We start from the raw sequence: 13,309 nt of genomic DNA, 5'->3' as shown, positions 1-13,309 counted from the left end.
ATTGCTATGGTAAAGGGGCACTGATAGTTCACAACATGTAGTGGCAAAAATGTTCCTTAAATTGTCACCTGTGGTCACCTGTCATGTACAGGGTGAGCTCCAGTCTGTACTGATCTCCTCATTAACCAAGGATGGTGACCGTTGTCAGTCAGCGCTGTGCTTTCTTCTTATTCCAATCGTCTCCGTGAAGCTCCTCTTAAGAACAAGGGCCTCTTAAGTACAAAGCACACTCTCCTGGTCTCTCACCGGCTAGATGGTGGAGTGGGTCCTGGGGAGCCCACCACATGTCTACCTCAGCTGTGACCTGGTGTAACAGACTAGAATTTGGGAAAGCCTGCTGTAGACACCAGACATTGTCCCCAGAGTGGTGGGCACTGTGAAGGTCTCCCCACACCCCTCCAATCCCTTCTCCACTGAGGAGCCCCCCAGGGGCCAGTACTGATTAGGATAATCAGTGAACCCCATCTCCTTTGGCAGTGATTGGTTCAGGAATAGGCGCCTGGCCCAGTTCTGGCCAATGGGGTGCAAAGGGAAGTTTGATGGAGGGTTTCCGGGAAAATGTTGTAGAAAAAAAGGATCACAGATCTAGGAAGAGTTTGTGGTTTACTAGAACAACATGGAAGAAGGAATGAGGGAGGACGTCTACAAGTTGGATGACTACCACACCCCTATTCCTTGAGAGGTGTGGATTGACAGCCATAATGGATTTCCTTTAGGACCATAAGTCATGGGGTCAGCTGCTCTGGTGAAACTTTACAAAGTTGGGAAATACTGTGGGCTGTTGACTTGGCAATCAAGCAATAGATTAGCCACCATTTTTTAGAGCTATCTGCAAAGGTGCTGATGACACACACTCTTGAGGGGATCATAGTACTGGTCCAGGATGAAGAAAACACAGGAATCTATCATGTGGATTGAAATCATAGCTTTTTCTCTAAATGGCAATCTATACAACACATAGATCTGTCTACTACAGCAGATGATCTCTTCTGCGACTTGTCTTTTGAGGAGCACCAGAATATGCCAACCTCAAATATTCCTCTTTGGCATATAGATTATTTTGAGCTAAAGGCCATTGAAAACCAGCAGACACAGGAAAAGCTCTAAACACAGGGCACAAGTTTTCCTTTTATAAAGTGTAAAATGTAATAAAGGGTAACTTTGTTAAAAATGGAGTTGGGAAGCCAAAAGTCGGAGCTCTCACTCCCTACCACTCATGGTCAATTACCCCAAACAGGGAAAGACTTACCTTGCATATCCAACAGGAAGATGTTATCTACTTTGCTACCCCAGCAGGAGGAGGAAGGAAGATTTTCTCCTTGCCAAGCAACAGCTCAGCCAATGAAAAGCTACTTCAGTTTCTTCCAAAGGACTCTTTGTCTGTAAGAGCCTCTCCCAAATCCCCACTTTCCTCTATAAAAGAACATTCCTCTCCTTTGTTCTCCAGACTTGCCTATGGTTTTGCCATAGGCTGCATGTCCCAAATTGCAATTCTTTACTGTTCCTGAATAAACCCATTTTTGCTGGTAAAGTAGCTAACTGTTTTGTTTTTTTAGCTCAGCCAAAGAAAAATTTCATTTGTAGAGAGTTCTCCCTCTCCTTACCTGGAACAGGACACTTAACAACTCTCATAAATGGAAAAGGCAGGACTTCAATCTGCATAACAAACCTTACTAAACATACTTTTCCTGGTCAAGTTCCCTTAACTTGCCTTCCTCCCCGCAAAGTCCCAAATTCCTTTTCCTTCATTTTAGCCTAAGATGATATATAAGCCTGAGTTCTAACCACTCTTTTGGCTTCTTCATTGCTGGGTGCTCCCATGGGTACATGTACGATGCACATGTTATTAAACTTTTGTTCATTTTGGTCTTGCTAGTCTGTCTTTGGCCAGTCTGATTTATAGGACCCCAGCTGAAGAACCTCAGATGGGTAGAGGAAAAAAATTTTTTTTCCTTCCCTACACTTTGCAAGGTAACACTTATCATGTTACCAAATAAAGGAGATGTTTTCCATTCCACTTGCCAGGAGGGAGAAGCAGAGGGAGAACACCTCCAGGTTGTCCCTACCTTCACAATTCCCCCAGGAGGAGGAAAAATGGTTTATTGGAGCTCAATCTTGGGCTTCTATTTCTGCCAAAAAGAAGCTTACATTTCAGAGAGTAGGTTTAATTTGACGGTGCTGGAATCCCATTTAAGCCTCACCAACAAACAGATCTTTTGATCTCTCTGGATTCCTGGGTCTACTTCTGAAATGGCTCCAAACTCATGGGAAGCTGGGAGGCAGATGTGGGTAGATTAGAACTACTTCTCTGCTGCCAGACCGCCTGGGTTCAAATCCAGCCTCCACCTCTTTCTGGCTGGGGGACCAGCTATTCATGCTATTCAGTCTCTGTGACCTCAATTTCCCCATGTATAAAGTGGTGACATGTTGCTACCTACCTCATAGAGTTGTGGCGAAGACTAAATATAGGGTATTTCATTGGTCTAAGGGATTGGGATGGGTGTTAAAAGAGATGATTTGTCATGGTTTAATTAGCCATGTTTTTTCTAAGATGCCTCTTACCCACAGAGCATCTTAGAGTTGATGAAATAAGGTGTGAGGAAAGGCTAAAGGCAGTGCCTGTAGCACAGAAAGTGCCAGATAAGTGTTGATCACTGTTATTACTAATTTCTCCATTTGAATATCCAACAGTATCCTCTTCAGTCTTGAGGGAGGGTCCCTCAAGAAGGCACAGGTTCTCTCTCTCTCTCCCTCCCTCCCTCCCTCCCTCCCTCCCTCCCTCCCTCCCTCCCTCCTGCTGAACTCAAACAGGAGGCATATTGTATTGGTGTTGGCAACCTGTCAACAGTTTGAGGATGAAGCTGAAGCCAGAGACCACACAGCAGAGAAACGGGAATCTGGGGTGCCAACGGTACCACTGAGCACCTTGACAGACCAACAAATCTCTGTATGTTTATTTGCAGCCCAAAACACTCATCTATGGAGGTCGTGTGTGTATGTATGTGTGCGCATATGCGAGAGCGAATGAGAACAAGAGCAAGAGAGCGAGGGAGTAAGAGAGAGAGTAAAGCTTCTCCCTGAAGCACTGTTTTTACTAGTGCTTTTTTTGGCTTCTTGCCCTCTCTGAGCCCCCTAAGCAGGTATTCTCCCTGACAGGCCTCTTTCCCTACTTCATGCTGCAGATCTCAGGAAAGCTCAGTCCAACACCCTGATTGACAGGTAACCAGGATGTTGTTGTTCAAAGGTGCTCAGAGGTGCCTCGTACCCCATCTCCCCAACACCACTGACACAGCAGCAAATGCTCTGTCTCCAACCCTGGGGGGCTCTGACCTTGTTACCTCCCCTCAGACACCCAGCCAATCATTCCTGTCTTCTCTTCTACATCGCTGGGCCAGTTTCCCACCCTCGACAAAACAATCTCTCTGGAAATTGTCACTAATTTCCTCCCAGAACAGCATGTTCCAAAGAGTGGAACATGCCAGTGAGATTTCAGGTTGTACAAAAATGAACCTTTGTTGCGTAAATAGCTCCATATATATTTTTTTAATAATGTAATGAGTCCTACCATAGCCATCAACATTCTTTTTTTTTAAAAGATTTTATTGGGGAAGGGGAACAGGACTTTATTGGGGAACACTGTGCACTTCCAGGCCTTTTCTTCCAAGTCAAGTTGTTCTTTCAATCTTAGTTGTGGAGGGCGCAGCTCAGCTCCAGGTCCAGTTGCTGTTGTTAGTTGCAGGGGGCGCAGCCCACCATCCCTTGCGGGAGTTGAACTGGCAACCTTGTGGTTGAGAGCCCACTGGCCCATGTGGGAATCGAACCGGCAGCCTTTGGAATTAGGAGCATGGAACTCTAACCGCCTGAGCCACCGGGCTGGCCCCAATAGCTCCATATTTTCTTTGAAAAAATGTTAAGCGACATTGGTTTTCCCTTTATAGTAGAGACATGAAGTTACCTTTCAAACTAAATTAAGTCTAAAATTGATTTAAAGAAAAATAGTAGGTAAATAATATTTGAAGTAGTCTTCAAATATGGCTAAAAACCTCAAATGATACATGAACCACTGAGATTTGGGAAACCTCACCTTGGAAAAACCTGCACTGTTTCCCCAGGTGATAGACCCGGTGTGTGTGGCTTGGGCATGAGATTCGACCTTCTTTCTTGGGTCTTCTCTTCATATACATGGGTGTCCAGCACATAGCTGGCCAAAGTGACAGTTAATGATGGTCACAAAGAAGACAGATCTCTTTGTTAGAAGTGTCACACTTACGTGATTCAAAGTAAGCTGAGACTTTTAGGAAAATCTCTTCTAAAGTAGCACCTGCAGGTACAGGCCCACATTCATGTTTCTTAATGCTCATGTAAGGGTGGGGGCAGAGATGGTGGCTGTGGAGTTTTGGATTAAGCTGTGGAATGTGAGAGACCCGAGTTCAAGTCCAGACTTCATCATTTACTATTAGTTACTATAACTAATAGTTATGTGTTATGGATAAGATACCTAATCTCTCTGACCTCAGTTTCCTCATCTGTAAAATGGAAATGACTAATAATGAAATATACTTCCTGTGCTGTGAGCACTAAGTGAGATAAAACATTTAAAATCCTTTGGGATAGAAAGACAAGTTAAGTGACCCCATGAGAAAATAATCAGACAAATCCAGAATGTGGGACACTGTAAGGAGCAACCATCCTGGCCTTCTTCAAAAAGTCACTAGCATAGAAAATAAAAGTATGTATATGTGGAAAACTGTTCTAAACTCAGAGGGACTAAAGGCATATAACAACGAAGTGCCATGCTTGAATCTTGATTGAACCGAAATTTGAAAGTATTATAAAGGAAGGGGAAGGAAGGAGAGAAGAAAGGAAGGAAGGAGAAAGGGAGGAAGGGAGGAAAGAAGGAAGGAAGGAAAGAAAGAACAAACGGAGGGACGGAGGGAGGGAAACAGGGAAAGAGGGAGGGAGGGTGGAAGGGAGGGAAGAAGGGAGGGAGGGAGGAAGGGAGGGAGGAAAGTAGGGAGAGAGAGACAGGGAGTGGAAATAAAACTCATTATAAAAAGACGATCTTAGACCATTAGGGAAATTTGAGCTGGACTAAGTAGAAGGTATTATGGACTTAGGTGGAATAGTGGCAGTGTGGTTGAGTAGGAGAATGACCTGATTCTAAGATGTACGCTTAATTATTTAGGGTGAACAGTCATCATGTCTGCAACTTACTCTCAAGTGGTTCAGAAAAAAATAGGGACAAAGCAAACATGGCAAATTATTAACAATTACTAAATCTGGATGGAGGTAATAGGTGGTGTTTATTATACTATTCTCTCCACTTTTCTGTATGTTTAAAGCTTTTTAGTAAAAGATTTTGGCAAACAAAACACCCATTATGACAAGGGATTCTATTGACCAAAGGCAGGGCTGGAAACTTCTGGGGCTGTTCAGAACAGATGGGGACCCACTTGTGTAAAAGTTTCTACAGATGGTAGACTTCCCTGTTGAGCTAAAGGACGTGTCGCCCACCCACAGCCAAGCTACTTCTCCCTAGCTTAGAGAGCCCCAACATTGGTCAGGTACCAGACAGCAATATTCTCAGGGAATTGGTTTCATTTGAGGTTGATACGTCCAGGTCTGTGGGAAGAATGATGAGGGGACTTTGGAGAATTTGTCCCGCTTGATGAAAACTGTGAGGTACATATATCTCCTTGAGTTGGGGAGGGTCTGAAATTGGGAGGGAGCATGATGAGGGGGACTTTGGGGTGAGGCAATATTCTGTTTCTTGTAACTACCGTGTTGATGATTACATGGCTGTTTGCACTATAATAATTCATTTATGCTGTATATTTATGTACTTTTCAGTGTGTATGTTATAGATTGTGTGCGTGTGTGTGTGTGTATAAAAAATGTTTTCTTTCCTTTTTGTAGCAGACGTTGAGTGAGAATACGGTCATGCAGGAAGCACTGGAGACCATCTTAGGACAATGAGGCAACTGGTCCCAAGATGGATGCCAACATACTGAGGACAATCGTAGAGAAAAATGAACAGAGATGTCCCTTGTTGCCATTACTGAGTCACTGCACTAACCCAGGTGTGGCTCTGCCTCAACCCTATTGGTTATGAGGGAGAATAAAAGTCTTTTTCTTCAGAGTCTCTTGGAATTGGATTTCCTTTTGCTATATCCCAAGGCATCTTGGGTACTGTGTTAGGGCTTTCAAAGACCACCCTTGGGTTTGGTCATTCGTTAGAAGCATTCACAGTTACAGTTCGTTACAGTGAAAAGATACGAAGCAAAATCAGCGAAGGGAAATGTTTCCCGGTGAGAAATCCAGAGGAAACCAGGAGCAGGTTCCCAAGAGTCCTCCCCCAGTGGAGTCACACAGGATGCATTTAAATCGTTCAGCAATGATGTATGACAACACATGCAACGTGCTGTCTACCTGGGAAGCCCAGGCGTCTGTGTTTTTACTGGGAGTCAGTCATGTAGGTACACAGTGCTCAAATGACTGGCCACAGTAACTGAAGCTCCAGATTCACGGAAGGAAAGCAGATGTTCAACCATAAATGACCTCATTTGCACAAACTATCTAGACACACTGGTGGTGTGGTTTAAGATTCCAAGCATGCAAAACACTCTTAGCAGAACATTCCAAAAAGAGCTTGATTCTCAGGTACTGGCCAAGGGCCAGTCATGACAAGACATTTTTGGGAACGTGCAGGGTTCAAGCTGAGTTAACTCTTTTCTGCACAAGTATGGTCATCATCCTCATTCTTTTCTTTGAGGAAATGGAGGTCCAGAAGGATTAAAAAACGCGCCCAATGCCACCCAGCTAATCAATGGTGGAGCTCTTAAGTCCTTGGTGTGAAGGCGTCAAACGTACTCTTTCTTTTTTTTTTTCTACTCCAAACCAAAAAGTTAGTCTAATACACCCACCTACATGGATGCTAATGGAAACACCTGGACTCAGGTGGCAGGCTTTCAGCTCAGTTCCTGAGAGGTTATAGGAAAGGCAAGTAGCAGCTGCAGGTATTATGTTGACCTGAGCTGTCAAAGTCAAAGTCTCTCCAGGTTGCTGATCAGCCACAGCCCTTGGAAACATGCTGCAAATGTCCTCTTATAAATTGGCCATGCCACTGGCGCCCACTCACTGGGCCAGAGGAAACATGACTGTGGGTTGGATTTGGCACAATGGCTTGCAGCCTACATCCTTGGAACATCTGGAGATTCCATTGAAATTCCTATAAAGGAATAAAAGGGGGCAAAGCCCCAATAGGAAAGGAAAGGAAGTGGGAGGAAGACCTGGGAAAAGGGATAGAAATGTCAACACATTTCCTGAGCTTGGAACTTACTGGGGATGCTGTTGACCCTGAGGCAGTGAAAAGGGCCTGCAGGAGGAACAGGTGGGGCCAGCTGGGAGGAGAGAGGAAATCAGGTGTTTCATCTGTTTTAGCTGGCTGCTCACACCCTCTTCCTTTCTGCTCCACCTCCCCACTGCAAAGCCCAGGCAGCTCAACATTTGAACCCAGGACCCCCTGAAATATGAGACTATTTTCTAAAACAATGCTTTTGGAATTACAATAGAGCCTCATTCTGGGAGTGGCTCCCTCGGAGATGTTTTGAAAGCTGGAGGAAGGTTTTTGTTACAGAGATTAGTTTAGGGGGTGCCACCCGCACTTCCTGGGCAAGGGACCAGGGTACAAAATGTCCCATGAAGTGTCCCATAGTGCCCCAAGCAGGCAGGCCCACACTATGTCCCACGAGACATTCATGGAGGTAAAGAACCTGTTTCTAGTACCCACGCTCAGCACTGAGCTCCATTTTACTCATAAACAACATTTAAAATTTTCCAGGAGAGCAACTACTGGGTAAAACAAGGAAGGTTTGTTTATTGTTCACCATTTTGTTCTTTGACTTGCAAATACAGTGTGTCTGGGTCTGTTTTCACTTGTGATAGTCCAGACAGCATTCTCAAAGATTCTGCCCCTAGTACACACCCTAAACCCCATTATGAGGCCTTGCAGCTTAATTAGGCCCGAGCTTTTCATTATTGTATTACAAATTACTTTCTTCTTATTTTTTCTTTATATTACAATAAGAACATTATCTTGATCTAAAAAAAAAATTTTGTATGTGGATAGGTTGTATTATCCATAAAGTTTATTACAGGGTCGTAAAAGGAGCATATAAAAATATTTATAACACTAATCTATGGTGATAAAAATCAGAACAGCAGTTACCCCCAGGGGGAAAGGGGGTGGGTGGTGAGAGGATTGAATGCAGAGGGGCACAAAGGAACTTTCTGGAGTGATAGAAATGTTCTCTCCCTTGAATGGGGTGGTATACAATTGTCAAAACTCTTCGAACTGCACATGCAAGGTGGGCGTATTTCATTGTAATTGTAATGTAAATTATACCTCACTCAAGTTGAATAAAACACATTTTAAAATATCTGTATAGAAAAATTTAAAAATACGTGTTTGTTCTAGAAAGGAAGCATTGCACCTGCTAAGGCCTTGAAATTGATGAAGTGGATTTGAACAGACACTTAAAAACAAAAGTGAAAAGGAACCAAACAGATGATCTCAGCCAGCGCTGCCCATGGACAGTGATGCTTTGTGAATCCTACACAAGGTACATAAAACTTCCAATTAGATAATAGGTACACAGATGTGTGTGTGTGTGTGTGTGTGTGTGTGTGTGTGTGTGTATGATGGGTCATGATGTAACTACATTTCTTATTCTGAATTGTAGACCAAAAAGTTTGAAAAACACACAGTAAAATAGAAGTCACTGGACTTTCCTTTGGCACAATTCCCACCCAGGAAAAGGTTTCAAATGGTGGTGCCTGTCACGTAGCTTTCTTGATAATTTCTGATTCATTTACAGCAACATTACCCAATGTGATTACATCATCCTGGCTTTACCCAAGAAATCTGCTGGTCAGAAGCTTGTTTGCAAGATGATTAAATGGGGTAGCTTTAGTTCTTCATAAGAGAAACCACAAGGAAGAGAGAGAAAGGAGGGTGGGCTAAGAAATCTAAATCTTCATCTTTCATAATGAGTTCATAGAAAATGTCTACATTTGATCAATCCAGAATTAACACTAACGAAATGGGGAAAATGCAAATCGTATCACACACTAGTGGCTAATTTTCCCAATATGCATACACATTTCCCACAAATCGAGAGAAAAGAAAAATCCCATAGGAAAAAAAATGCACAGAGAATATGAACAGATAGTTCCTAAAAAAAGAAAATAAATGTGGCTCTTAAATACATGAGAAGATATAAGACATGACTTGAAGTAAAATAAACACAAATGAAAACAACACTGAGATAGCATTTTAAATAAAGCAAATTGGTAAGCACAGAAAGATTGGCGACATTTTGTATTGGCAAGACCCCCAGGGAAAGGGCACACGTTGTAGGTGGGAGTGTCAATTGGTATAGTCCCTATGGTGGACAGTTTGTGACATGTCGGCATTAGAAATGCACCGACTTTCTGACCCTGAAATTCACGTGTAGAACAGCATACTCATAAAGTACAAAAAGACATGTCAATGAGGTTCTTCATCGTAATACTCTTAGAAATAGCAAAAGATAGGGATCAATCTAAATATCCCTCAGTAGGTAGGTGATAGGTTAAAAATAAGTCATGGAACTCCCAACACTGGATAATGTGCAGTCATGAAAGACAAATTTATCAATAGCTCATCATCGTCACCAATGACCTCTATATTGTTAAACCCAAAGTTCAATTCTTTCATTGACCTTGATCCACCAGCAGCATTTGACCTAGTTATCCACTCCATCCTTCCTTTTCCCGTTGGCTTCCAGGATAGCATGTCTGTTGGCTGTTTCTTCTAGTTTCTCAAAGCTTGGCTCTTGGTCCTCACTTTTTCCCGTTGTTGTTCACAGCCAGTCTCACTGATAAGCTAGCTGTTGGCTGTCAAAGTCCTCTCCCCAGCCTGATCTCTCCCCTGAACTCCAGACTCCTTATCCAACTGCCTATTTTTTTTAAAAAAAAATAACTCCCTTTTATTTTTTTAATTGGGGAATATTGGGAAACAGTGTGTTTTTCCAGGACCCATCAGCTCCATATCAAGTCGTTGTTTTCAATCTAGTTGTGGAGGGCGCAGCTCACTGGCCCATGTGGGAATTGAACCGGCAACCTTGGTGTTATGAGCACTGCGTTCTACCCAACTGAGCCAACTGGCTGCCCCTCTAACTGCCATCTGCATTTGGATGACTCATGGGTATCTCCAGATTAACACTTTGAAAACTGGATTCCGGGTTTTCTTGCCCTGATTTTTTGTCTCTTCTGCAGTTCAGTGAAAGGCAACTCATCCTTCCAGTTGCTCAAGCCAAAAACCTTGAGGTTGTGTTTGATTCTTCTGTTTTTCTCTCATCTTCTATCCAATCTGACATCAAATTCTGTCAACTCAGCCTTGAAAATCCATCTAAAATATGGTCACATCTCACCACTTCCCTGCTCCCCCCATACTTGGTCCTGTCCACTCTCGTCTCCTGCCTGGAGCATCTCAGCAGCCTCTTCACTGATCTCCCTGCTTCCACCTGCCCTCTCCTTGTGCCTACCAGAATTGATAAAAATAGATCCTCCCCAGGATATGTCACTGTGAAATTTCAGAGCTCTGAGGACAAAAAGATGTAAAAAGCTTTGTGGGGGCAAGGTGACATCATCACCATCACCATCATCATCATCATCATCAACAACAACAACAAAGTACCAAGAAACAGAATGGTTTTAGACTTCTAAAGAACAATACTGCCAACAAGAAGACAAGGGAGCAACGCCTTCAAAATTCTGACGGAAACTGCCTTCTGTCCCTGAATTCTATAGCCAGCCAAACTATCAATCAAAGTGGAGAAGTTGAAGACATTTTCTGACATGCAAGCTCTAAACAATTGACCTCCTGAGAAACCTTCCTTAAGAAGCTACAGGATATGCTCCACCAAAACAAGAGTATCACCAACAAAGAAGAATTGGGATCCAAAACACGGGGCCCTGTCACAGGAGAAAAATGAGGGGAAGCCCCAAGATGATAAAGATCCCAGTGTGCCAGCTGGGTATCAAGGTTAGAGGTCAATCAGTCCAAACAAGACCATGTGACTCAAGGGATACTCCTGTTGAGGGCTGTACTCACTAGCACGCCAACTGCCAGTGCATTGTTTTGTTTGGTTTTGATTTTTCACCTGAGGAGATAATGGCTGGGTGAAGGTGAACCATGTTGTTGTCTGTACTTGACTTGTATTGACCATGATAGAGATTGTGTTCTCCCTCCCTCTGTGACCTGTTGCTGGATTCACTGCGGATGTTCACTTCTCACCCAATAAATGTGCGGCTTGGCTCCCATTTGTGAGAGGCTTGGGGGTTCTCTGAAGTGGAAAGCACAGAGCTGAACACATTCCTGCTGGCCATGGAAAACGTGGCCCAGATTTCAGCCCTGACAGCTGCCCTTATTGATGGTGAGCCACGTGCTTTCTAGGATTCGCTCATGCCTTTGCCCACTGAATTCTCCACAAGGGGGTTGTGTAGACTCTCAGGGAAGCTGACACCAGATGATGACCTGGAGATTGTCCAGCTCATCCTCTCCCAGGGGCCTCCACTTAAGAGTGACACTTTTCTTACACAGATAGATGGTCTATGCTCTCTAGTTGGTTTTTGAAAACTTAACAGAAACAGGAAAATGTTTGTTTTTGAAAACAGGTAAAATCCAAATAAAGTCTGTTGCCTAATTAATAATATTAATTATTAAATTGCTTAGTTTTGACAAATGCAGCATGGTTTTGTAAGATGCTAACATTAGGGCAAAAGGGTACATTGGAACTTTCAATACTATCTTTGTCGCTTTTCTGTAAATCTACAATGATCCCAAAATAAAAAGATTGAAAAGAAACCTCAACCATTACATGTAATAGTTACAGGGGACACACAGGCAGTGCTAATGCACTGATAATGATCTGGTTCCTTAGGTAATAAGCATACAGGTTTTTAAATCGTTATTCCTAAGCTGCACGTATGGGATTTATTCTCTGTTCTATGTTGTAGGAAACATAATCCATTATTTGGGTAATGTCTTACACAACGCCTAGTTGTAATGTACTGCCACCAATGACACTCCCCACCACGGTAAGCACACACATCACAGGCATTCAATTCTGTGTTCTCAGGGGAAAATCCTCCCCTCCAAAACAAAACCAGCTCCTTAAAGGCTATTCCTCTCAGTAAGCATGTGTTTGATGATTTTGTTGTTCCTTCTCATAGTATGAACATCTTTCTCACGGTAACTGTGATCCTAGATATAGTAATATGTATTTATAATTCTAAATGTAATCCTAAATGTAAACCAGCCATGTTCAGTAGCATTCTGTCCTTGTTCTCAGATTTTAACCGCAACTCAAGCTCTATCCAAACCATTGGTCAGTGATCAACTCCAACGTTCAAGGAAAAACAAGACATCTGTGTGGTGCCTTACACAGAGACAGGAACTTTATGCTTGGCTTTCCTCATCTGTGAAATGGGTATAATAAAATCCCGACCTCACAGCCTTGTTATGAGGATATGTAAAACACTTAGAATGTCACCCGGCACCCACTGAGTGCTCTAGAAATGTTACTTTTTTTCCTTTAAAAAAACAAACAACCATACGAAGAGGGTTTTTTTAAGGTAATTTTAAATTGCATCTGCTTTTAACTCTTACGTATTGACTTAAAATCCTCCTCCACTCCTCAACATGACTCCCACAGAAAATGTAGCCAACCAATGGTACAATAAATAGTTGGGGCAAATATTGATGAGAGCTCATGTTTGTTGAGGGTCTGCTCTGTCCCAGACCTCAATCCTGTATCTTATGGAGCCATCACTCCCACCCCACGGCTAGACAGTGTTCGGAGATGCCACTGGACTTGAGGCCTGAAATCTAGGATGTGATGGCCGATGTTTCTGGGCAGAGGGGTGAATTAGAAACAGTGCAGCCTAGTGGTTAAGGCCCTGGAGGCAGAGGGCACTGGGGATGAATCCCAGCTCTTCTTACTAAGTGTGATCTCAGGTACGTGAGCTCACTTCTCTGAGCCTCAGCTTCCTCTTTTAGAAAGTGAGGGTATGGGGGAAGGTGTATGGAATGCACACAATCACATTCGTGGTACCTGACACATAGTGAGTAGCCAACAGACCGTGCTCATGATTATGAGGGTGAAGCTTGAGGTGGGCGGGAGACTGAGCGTTCAAGGGGGCTGCCCTGGGCTGTCACAGGAAGCTTCCATATCCAAGACGGTGAATCACCCTTCCTTCCTGCCAT

The 13,309-nt window shown here is 43.3% G+C and overlaps 1 non-coding gene across 1 annotated transcript; it reads right to left on the bottom strand.

Moving 5' to 3' along the window:
- Positions 1-6,986: 6,986 nt before the first annotated feature.
- LOC141567777 (small nucleolar RNA SNORA44) lies at positions 6,987-7,093 on the bottom strand. The gene has a single exon (XR_012490606.1). It is a non-coding gene; the product is annotated as a small nucleolar RNA SNORA44 (small nucleolar RNA).
- Positions 7,094-13,309: the final 6,216 nt, after the last annotated feature.

This window comes from Rhinolophus sinicus, linkage group LG11 (genome assembly GCF_036562045.2).
Source record: "Rhinolophus sinicus isolate RSC01 linkage group LG11, ASM3656204v1, whole genome shotgun sequence".
In the NCBI taxonomy this organism is placed as follows: Eukaryota; Metazoa; Chordata; class Mammalia; order Chiroptera; family Rhinolophidae; genus Rhinolophus; species Rhinolophus sinicus.
This window is presented reverse-complemented; position numbering and strand designations above follow the sequence as displayed.